We start from the raw sequence: 9,050 nt of genomic DNA on the forward strand, positions 1-9,050 counted from the left end.
AGGTTTGTCAGCTCTGTGTATTTACGAAGGAGCGGTGCATTTGGTCCCCTGTCCTTTAATATTTAGAAGAGTTACCACTATCCCATCTGAACTTCCCACCCAGTGTTTCTGTCTTCCACCATAAGTCAGTGGGTTAAAAACAGACAAACTGTTAAAATATTTTTTTTGATGCAATGATTTATGTACAATTGGTCTGATATGACGTCCCTTCCTCAGAAGAGAAAGCAGATGTTCAGAGAGGGAAGCCTTGGCTCTGGGCTACAAAGCAGAACCGGAATCTCTGACCCTCAAGTCTCCTGTAGTTGACTTGAGCTCGATGCTAACTAGAAACTTAAGGGCTGTTCTCAAACGACTAGTCTGTGTGTCTTACTAAGCGATCCTAAATTAGGAAACCAACAACTCACACCCTCACCACCTGGGGGGGGTTGCGGGGGGAGGCGGGGAACCTGTTCTACTCCCCTCAACTCCTGCCCATAGCTTCTGAAGACCTTTGGTGGGGGTGGGGGGAGGGGAGTAGACTATGAATCAACTCATGTCCATGGGCCTGGAAGTGATAACTGGCTTATGTTGGGCCAGTAGGAATAGCTCTTTATAGGACTATGGAATGATGGGGAGAGCTAGCCTTGGGTAGGCACTGTGGATGGCTACACTGTTGGTGGTTACTCTAGGAAGCAGAGGAGTTATACAAGACTGTGAAGGAGCCAAGAGGAAGAGACTCTTAGATTCTAGTTTATTTGAAAACCAAGTGTGCCTTTGCTTCTGAGCCTCCTGAAAGCATTGTGGAGTATGCCTTTCCGGATTTAAGATAGTGATTCATTCTCAGCTCTCTGGCAGGCAGGGTATACTGCAGGAGGTGGGAGCTCAGAGGAATCTGCACTCCACTGCCCACTTAGAAGGAACTCCATCCTATGGAGATGTCTTTTCTGGTCATCAGTGATGGCTCTTCCATTGCTTCCAATGTCTGGAAGGCAAGGCACACCCTGTCTGTAGCCTCTGAATTGATCAAGTGTATAAGTGTCGGCTTGGTCCCTGCTCTTATGATATTTCCTTTGCAAATTGTCTAAGGATTGATGCCACACCCCCACAGACATCTTTTTTTCCTCAGTCAAGCTTTATTTTATTTATGCTTTCATTTCAGCATAATATACTTGCGTCCATTCAGCAGCAGTGGCTCCTGCACGTAAGCATCTTTTGCTTGTATCTTGGATTGCAACACTTGCTCCAGGACACAAGCTGAGTGACCAGGAGAGGAATCTCAGTGGTGTGAGTGACAGGTGTCACAGAACACCCAGAGCACAACCCCTGCAGATGGTGTGCAGAAGTTCGGGCTGGAGGCTCTCCCTCCTTGGAGACGCTTACTCAGAGCATAAGGAATACACCAACAGACATCATTCACTAAATAGAGTTGTTAAGTATGAATATTAATTAAATCCATGAACAAAGAAACACTAAAATATTAATTCAGAGGCATGTATCAAGTCAGCTATATAGCATGGGGGAATATATACCTGTGTAGTCCCCCAAAATATTGATTGGTACAGGATCCCAGGAAATTTGTTAAAAGCTATAAAGACTATTTGGACTTTGATTCATACCTACTATGTGCTGTGTAGTATCACAAAAGATGGACAAAAATACTTGTCACTATGATGATGCTGTCATAGGCATGAAAGTAGCCATGAAACAGTATCCATGAAAACTAGATGTATAGCTGCTTTCTATTTTTCATGCTTCCAAGGTATTGTGACAATGGGGATTTATACTTCGTGTCACATGTTCTATAGGAAAATAACTTCTTAAGTGATGGGCTTTTTCTCTTAGTTCTTTGAGACAGGGTCTTAAAACAGACAGTAGCCCAAGCTGGTCTTCAATGCTCTGGGTAATTTAGACTGGTCTTAGACTTATAATCCTCCTATCTCAGCCTTTTGAATGCTGGAATTACAGTTGTCTGCCACCTGCTTGCGTGGGACTATCTCTTTTTATTCATTGCTCTCTTTCTCTCTCTCCTTGCTAGCCTAAGTGGTCATGTGACTGCACACATATGTTGGTATGCAGGTGGAGTTCAAAGGTCAATGTTGGGCATCTTTTTCCTATCCCTTTCCCCCTTATTTTTTGAGGTAGGGTCTTTTGCTGAATCCAGTACTCACCAGTTCAGCAAACTACCAGCCCAGCCTCCTCCAGGGACCCTTTTCTGCAGGATGGCAGGCAGGCACCCCTCCCCCTGGCATTTTTCTATACGTATTGAGAATTTGCATGCTCCATGCTTTCCCAGATTAACCAGCAACCACAAATGAGATACGGTTAATGTGAAAAACCCCAGACCCTTGGTTTTGCTTCCATATACACGCTCTTCTGAGTAGCTTGCCTTAAACAAAGCCACCACTCCCCTTCTCCACCTCCAGCACAAGTACACACAAACTTCTTCAGGAGAGGGCACTGCGGCAGATCTCAGGAATGTCTTCCCGGAAGACAGGGAGGGTAGCTGTCAGTTATCCCAAAGCATCTAGTCCTGAGGAGCTCATCAGGGGGCCTTGGTTTCTGTGGTAAGCTCAGGAGAGTGGTCCCAGAGTCAATGGCCTAGCCTGCTCCTAAAGCTATCTAAGTCTTACGGTAGAGCTCCTTCACAATAGGTGAATGTTCTTACTCTCTGTCTCTCTCTCTTTGTCTCTCTCTCCCTCCCTCCCACTCACCCACCCACCCCCCTCCAAAATTTTTCGAGATGAAGCCTGAATGGGTGCAGACACTCTCACATATGCTCAGGTAGCAGAGCACCTGGAACATGAAATTCCTTTCCACTATGAGTCACCGAACCATTTCATCTTAAAATAACTAAGCACTAACATTTTGATGAAAAGAAGAGGTCTTGAGTTTTCACATGGATGAGCTCTAGCAAATAGTGGAGACTAAGAATAGGAGCTGTAAACACACTCAGGCTGCTTACAACTGAGGAAGCTTAACTCACAGTGTGTGAGTGTGTGTGTGTGTGTGTGTGTGTGTGTGTGTGTGGTGTATGCATGCATGTGTGTATGAGTGTGAGTGTGTGTGTAAATGTATGAGTGTGAGTGTCTGTGTGTATGTGAGCGCAAGTGTGAGCATGTGTGTGCGCATATGTGTGTGTGAATGTGTCTGTGTGTATGAGTGTAAGTGTGTGTGTATGAGTGTAAGTGTGTGTGTGTGTGTGAGTATATGTGTGTCAGTGAGTGTATGTGTGTGAGTGTGTGTATAGTGTGGATGTGTCTGTGTGTATGACTAAGTCTGAGTGTGTGTTTGAGTGTGAGAGCATATGTGTGTGAATGTCTGTGTGCATGTGTGTGTGAGAGGGAGAGAGAGACAGAGATAAAGAGACAGAGAGACAGACAGACAGAGAGAAAGAAGAACAAGAGAGTGGTATCTTGACATCTTGAATGAGTTAGAAAAACTACAAAGTGACTGAGCCTCAGAGCCAAGCAGGTAGCCCAGTGAGTTCCCGTAGCAGCTGAGCCTGTGGGACATCAGTCCCCTGAGGCTCCAGCTCTAATTGTGACACAGAGGGATTAGACTTAGTTTCACTGGTCTTCCTCCAGTTTCCACCCTTGGAGACATCTCCTGAAGTGGGCAAGCCTGGGTTGAGAAAGCTGCGGGATAAAAGAGCATGCTTCAGGGAGAAAAATGCCAAGAAAAGAAGTTTATTAGGTGGGAATAAGTTTACAATACAGCCCGGGACCTCGCTGTGGTCTGCATCTACAAGGGTGGTACTGTAATTAGGAGACATTTTAAAGGGAACACTCCCAGCCAGGAATAATATAATTCTAGTCTTTTCTCCAAGCTTCTTGGTGCCTATGCACTTGAACTGATTAAGCCCCATAGACTCCGTGAATGAGGTATAAATATCATTGTGTCCCTCAGGCAATAAAAGGAGCTATGGCCACAGAGAGTGCTACCTCTGGGCTCCAGAGTTACCCACCAGCTTAGGGGTCCTCCAGGGGTGGTCCCTACTCCCCTGGTGGTCTGCATCGGGCATGGGTTGGCCCCCTGGAGGAGTCAGGCTGCATCAATAGCACCATCTTTGCTGGTGTTCCAGAAGGGATCGGTACTTCACTCGTGCTCTGTGCCTTTTGATAGCTTGCCAGACTTTTCTCATTGTCATCCTTCTTGTGTCTATGACATTGTCCATGCCTACCCTGCTCCTCCCTTCTATGATACTAACTTACTGAAGGTGTTGGACAGCCTGCAGTTTCTCTGACCCTGACCAGGTAGTCTTTGGCTCCAAATTCCTCAATTCCCTGGTTCATCCCTGGGAACACCGTGCCTCAGGTTGGTCAAACATGCCTTTATTCAAAGTGTCAGCAGAGAAGCAATCACTTTTTTTTTTTTTACAGTAACAGTCATTTCTGACATCCAACAGGAAGTGTTGGTTGTTAAGATATCTTCCAGATTGTGCCTCTTGCTCGCCTAGGAAAAGAGTCTGAAATAAATTCATGACAAAGAGAGACATTATGTGTAGGTCGAGGTTTGTTAGTCAGCATCAAGGCTTCAGTGTAGTGAGAAGGAAAGAGAATATTCTCAGGCCCACCCAAATAGTTTATTAATGTGCATGGTCTTTTTCTTTTGTTAGTAGCTATTATTTCAAAGCCTCTTGAATATATACATACGGTCATATTTTTAAAATAGTAACTGTTTGCAAAATTTTATATTTTAAGTTGAAGCTTTAATCTCTTAGCTCAATTTTTCAGTGAACAAACACCCCATCACCACAACTGGGGATCCATGAAACATTTTTCACTCTTTCTTTTGGCTTATTTGTTTGACAATAAAATTTCACATCTGGCTGACAAATCCAGTGCCAAGTTTCATCTTAATGTAATTTTGAGCAGAAGAGCAGTTACGTTCAAGCAAGCAAGAAACTCCAGGCACTCTAATGGGACGACATGATGGCCTTTACACACAACTGCCACTAAACCGACAGGGTTGCTGTTTTGAGTGACTGGGATCTCAGAATCCTGCTGCAGACCAGCTTGCTGGAGAAGAATTGTTCTGAGTTCATTCTTCACTGGTTAAGATAATCATGTCTCATGCATCTTCCCTCCTAGTCTGCTGGTTAATACCGTCAATTTGATGAGATCTAGAATTACCTAGGAAACCAGGCTGTGCTGTGGACATACTTTGTGTTTGTAGGTGGAAGGACTCACCAAGGCTATGCGGGACACCATTCTGTGGTCTGGGACCCCAGGCCAAGTACAAAGGAGATAGCAAGGTGGGCATTGCCATTCACCTCTCCCTGCTTCTAGACTGCAGATACACAGTGACCAACGGCCTCACGCTCTTCAAAGTCTCCACAACTTTCCTGACCCAGTGACCTGGATCTTCAAACTGTGAACCCAAATAAACCATTCCATCCCTAAATTGCTTTGTCAGGCATTTGTTTTATCACAGCAAGTAAGAAATTAACTGATACATAAGGCTATGAAAGGAAGCCACCTATTTGTATCAAATGTTTGACTGCCACCATGCAGATCCCCTTTGGTAAGTGTTCCCAAATGCTTGGATATGAGAATAAAGCTAACCGTAGTTCAGTTCCATTGGTCAAACTCATCTTCCTTAAGAGGAACCCTACCCAGCCTCGGATACACTGCAATTAATTCTCTTCTGCTTCTCTTATCTTGGCACACCAGCAGTACTTTGCTCAAAACCCGGTGCAAATGTTCTGTAACCAACAGCTTCCCACACCCAAGTTTTCATGGCTCAAGTGTGATCACGATCTAGTGTTTCTTGCTTATATCACACCCAAAATATGTTCCCAAAAGGCAGCCTGCTCTAACTCGTGTGAGGCAGAGCTCAGGGGCTTCCTTCCTGTGGCTCTGTTATCTGTCTCCAGGGCCCTATGGACACCAACTCATCATGGGAGGAGAGTGGGAACCGTGGGAGGCAAGTAGGGAGGAGCCTCCCCCATCACCGCTGCTAACATTTCATCAGTCCTAGGATCGAACTGCACCATGGAGATGTCTGGGAACTGCAGCCCAGCCATCTGGCTGGGAGGAAGAGGATATGGGATAGTTGAGTCATGGTGGGCTGTCTGCTTCCTCAGCTGGAGTTGAATCTGACCATAGACTTGGTGTTCTGTCTCCCCCCCCCCCCAGCCCCCCGCCTCAGAGGCTATAAAGGCCTCTAACACAGGTACTTGAATCACATCTGCCTTTAGTCCTGATCCTGTCTCCAGACAAGGGAACACATGAATTTTAGCCAGATGAGGAATTGTGTAGACATGGTTTACGAACCTTGGATCTCCTTATTGCAAGAACAGACGATGAAGAGGAACAGACACAGCCGGTAAGGTCATCTTTTGAAAAAAAAAATCTTGCCTTTTCTAATTATTAAAATAACATGTGCTTATTGTAAAAGATTGGATGAAAATGCTAAAAATCTTTTAAGAGGAAAAGATAAAGATTATCCATAATCCCCTTTCCTGAGAGATTCTAAAATTTTTCTGGCTTATATATGCAGATAATACTTACACGCACACCGTTTCAATTATTTTGTGTCTGCCAAACAGATTACCTTATCTAGTATACACCATTTTGGAATGTGCTTTTTCACTTGCAAAGATTATGTTATGGACAGGCAAACATGTAAATAAGGATACTTTTGACCACATATTATTTAGTAGCAGGTATGTGTGTGGGGACAGTCACACAGTAATACATAATTTAGCTTAGCTGAATAAGTATAGACTTGAGAGTACCAGTGAGACCCAGAATTATGTCTATTTTATTTCTTAGTTGTCCCCCAGAGTGGACTATATAGTGTTTTGTTCATGATAGAAGTTTAACAGTATTGTGGTTAAGCAGGCCATCATGAATCAAATGTCCTCAAAGCCTGGTATGCCAACAAGTCACATGGGGACCCTGGTAAAACACAGATTATTATTCAGAATGTCTAGGCTGGCCTAGAGGTTGTGCCAGGCATCCAGAAGCTACTTCTGTCACCTGAGTAGCGATTATCTAAACTAGTAATTCTCTACTGAGGAGATGTAAAGACTTGGATGACATTGATCTTGGGAAATTTCTTTCTGTCTCTGTCTCTCTGACATAGTGAGTAAACTATACATATATGAATGTGTGCATGTACATGTGTGTGTTTATGCATGATTAGAGTTCCCAGCTGATTCTGTTTCTTTTGAGAACTCCAATTAAGACAGTGGACATCCTGTCCCTTCTAAGAAACTGACCTCCATGAAGCTGCCTGACCCTGTTCTTCTGGACTCCAGGTGTCTGTGTTTACATGGGAGCAGGGTTGCAGCCTCTGCAGTTGCACAAGCCAGGAGCACTTACAAACATGACACTAGCTAGAGAATATTTGCTAAGCAAAGGAGCAGTGTAAATAAGATTAGGGGGGAGTTCAAATATGAAAATGCTTGAGAACAAATTGTGTGCAAGCATCTTAAAATCATTCATTAGTACTTAGTAATTTAAAATTAATTGCAAATGTGCTCTGTTGGGCCATGCTGTTTATATTTCCACATACACACATGTATATGCAAGCATATAAAATAAGCAAACAGCTGCTTTTTAACCACTCTGTAATCCATGGGTTTTATTTATATCTCAGATACCCTCAGCACACCAGTTTTTGGACTCAAACAAAATGATGCCACAATTACTGCCCATAGTCTGAAACCTCACCTCAGGTATTTCATGCTCCTCAGATACATATGGGATTTTCAGAAAGTGACACCCTCGAATCTGTGACTCAGTTCAGAGCTGTGGCTTTTCCCTGCCTCTGCTACCCACATGCAGACTCCTGGGGTGTCTGTTTCCCACAGCCCTGACCCCAGCCACCCCACCTTGGCCTTTGCCACTTGCAGCTGCAGTCTCCCACAGAGTTGGCGTCTCCCTCAGCCACATTTTTGCTTTGACCTGGACCCTTTCCAATGGCTTTCTGCCTGGCCAAGGTTTCAGCTATTCAACCCTGGCCACCAGTGCTCTCTGTCACCGTTGGCACCCTGACAGCTTCACAGTGTCTTGTAATTAGAAAGAAAAACACTCCCTCCCTCTGAGCCATCTTCAGATGAGGGTACCATAGCTGGCTTCTTGGGCCTCAGGTCATTGGAAGCTTTATTGCAACACCTGTTAGCTTCCCTATTCAGCTCCTACTCTTCAAGGAGTGGACCAGTACCACCAGGACATCAGCAGCTGGGAGGACTCGTGTTGCTTAGACTTCTGTTTAGGAGCACGGAGAGAGGAAACTCAAGTGCACAGAGCAATATTGTGACGATTTAAAGTTTACATTTTCCATTAGAAAGGTGGAATACATTTTAAAAGTTGAAAATGTTGAAAAGTGACTCAGTTGTGCTTATTACGAACAGTTCCAAGAGACACAATACACCAAACACTGCTCTGTCTCTATACATTTCTCTAGGAAGCTCATAATTACAAGTTCACAACAATTTCACAAACCTTTATTTTGACAGGGTTTCAAGAGCGCTACAGAAAATCAGCTGAGAGTCTAGTTGAATTCTTGGAATGGATGTCTTTGAGTCTTTGAAGGGTGCTTTCCCCATCCAGGGGTGGAGCTAAGATCTTCTTGGAGTACTCAGGACTTGTTCTTTGCTGCAGCAGTTATGATTTAATCTTTACAGTTTGACTTTACCCTGTGGTTTCAGGTGTCTTCCAATCTGCATCGCCAGCCTTGGTCTCTGCTGAACGCTCGGTGTGTGGCAGTCCAGATCACACCTAGCAGGCATCCGTCTTTATCCACAGCTCAGTGTCTGAAGACAGATTCACTCTTCCCTCTTCTCCTCCAACCAGATCCAGGTCAGGTGTTGCCTACTTGGGAAATGGCGACATTTTGCTAGTCTCTAGGAAACATGCTAAATAATTTTCAAAGAAGTGAGAGGATTTAGAACTTGTTTACTTCCTGGAACTGAGGTGAGAGCATCTCCCTCTCCCTTTTTCTCATTGCTTCAAAAGATGCATATACATATGAGTGCATGTATGTATGAATGCACATATTATGAATGCATGTACATGTGAATGCATGTATGTATGATTTGTACATGTTTGTGTGTGGGTGCA

The 9,050-nt window shown here is 44.2% G+C and overlaps 1 protein-coding gene across 1 annotated transcript in view; it reads left to right on the forward strand.

The window, feature by feature from the left end:
• The first annotated feature begins 5,871 nt into the window (after positions 1–5,871).
• Positions 5,872–9,050, forward strand: part of LOC115029096 (uncharacterized) — a 43,844-nt gene continuing 40,665 nt past the window's right edge. Inside the window, exons 1-2 of the transcript XR_003834673.2 lie at positions 5,872–6,306; positions 8,639–8,903. The gene's annotated coding sequence lies outside the window, so the exon portion shown is untranslated. The remainder of the gene's footprint in view (positions 6,307–8,638; positions 8,904–9,050) is intronic.

This window comes from Mus caroli, unplaced genomic scaffold, assembly GCF_978045245.1.
Source record: "Mus caroli unplaced genomic scaffold, Mus_caroli_1 scaffold_15, whole genome shotgun sequence".
Classification (NCBI taxonomy): domain Eukaryota; kingdom Metazoa; phylum Chordata; class Mammalia; order Rodentia; family Muridae; genus Mus; species Mus caroli.